Raw genomic sequence first — 1,607 nt, 5'->3', positions numbered from 1 at the left:
TCAAACATCCAACTGCAGGAACAAGAAGAACATTAAAAAATATATATATAAAAAAAAAAAATAAATAAAATAAAATAAAATAAAAACTTTAACAGTTTTATAACAGTAACCTCAGTTTGGAATGAGCAGACCTCGAGAGAACTGATCGATATATCCAGATAATTATTGTTGGAACCCTATTTAAAGTCCACGTTTACGTGTGGAATTACTCTGGAATTATACTGGGTTTAGTCAGACAACAAAACCATGTCTATTGACACAGATGCTCAGTGAAACCCTTTTTGACTTCCTTGACTTCTTTAGCACAGGCTAATTCTGGCATTCACCCTTTGGATGGATTAACCTTTGTTCACTCATCAAAGGACGAGGTTTATTAAGACAAGCGCTCAGAGACCTGAACACGAGGGTCTGTCTCGGCCGTCTCTGCTGAGCGCAGGGAGGATGTTGTAGTGACAGGATGAAGATAAGACCAATGTGTCACAGAAGTTATAAAAAAAGTATCAAAAATGTTCTCTCACATTGCACATTGTTGTGCATGTGCACAAGACCAAACAAAATGAAGGCCCACTCATAAAAGCAATGCTCGTTAGCACTACTGGTGATAACAAACTCCACAGGGAACCTTTCAGAGAATTCTTGTTTTTGGGGGGAATTTTTGGCTTTATTTGATAGTGACAGACATAATTAAATAAGAGGAGAGACAGATGGGGAACGACATGCAACAAAGGTTCCTGCCTGGACGCAAACCACCGACATTGTGGTGTCTGGCACATTAAACCCTAGGCCAACATTCCCCGCTAATGTTTTTGGTGTTTTTTGTTGGTTTGTCTGTCATTATTACAAAAAAACCACTGGCCCTAATTTTCATTAGAACTTGGTGGAAGGGTTTAGCGTGAGCCAAGGAAGAACCCATTCAATATTGGAGCAGATCCGAATCATTGGGTGGCCACACAAATTATTTTTCACTTTCCTATGGCAAATGAACTGAATTCATTGCAAATATGCAAACCCTTTGTAATGAAAGTAAGTAAATAGTAGATTTGCATGAAGATTGGACAAGTAGCCTTGGCGGAGGGCTGTACTCTCCGAGTGCACTTCTACTTTTTAAAGTTGCCACTATTCTTCAGTGGTGCTGCCACCCAGTAGAAAAACTGCAAGGGGTGCTGGAGTGTGTCATACAAAACTTAATGTTACTATGCAGATTTTCCAGAGGACCCACAGTAAACCTTATGTTTGCACTCTGACTCAAATTTTGGTGTATTGGTGAAACAGGTCAAGTTGATTATTAGTGTGTTTTACTTTTATCTTGTTAAGAGTGTCTTGTTGCCACCCAAACTTACAACATAATCAGAAGTGAGAGCTAGAGATGTCCCGTGTGAAAACAGGAAGGAATCACTAACAAATCAACTCTTAAAGGACAGCACCATCACTTCCTGTTTCCTAATTCCTTATTCTTGTACCCATGGGTGACTACTAACAAGAAACAAGTTAACAACTGGAGTTGTTAACAAAAGACCAAAGAGACCTGTAACCGGCCACACATAAAGAAAGAGAGAACGAAACACATGCAGTGTTTATGGGAGGTACTTGGTTACTTAAAGTAGCCA

The sequence above is a fragment of the Morone saxatilis genome, unplaced genomic scaffold, assembly GCF_004916995.1.
Source record: "Morone saxatilis isolate NCDOM2014 unplaced genomic scaffold, NCSU_SB_2.0 Contig0, whole genome shotgun sequence".
In the NCBI taxonomy this organism is placed as follows: Eukaryota; Metazoa; Chordata; class Actinopteri; family Moronidae; genus Morone; species Morone saxatilis.
Note: the sequence above shows the minus strand (reverse complement) of the source record.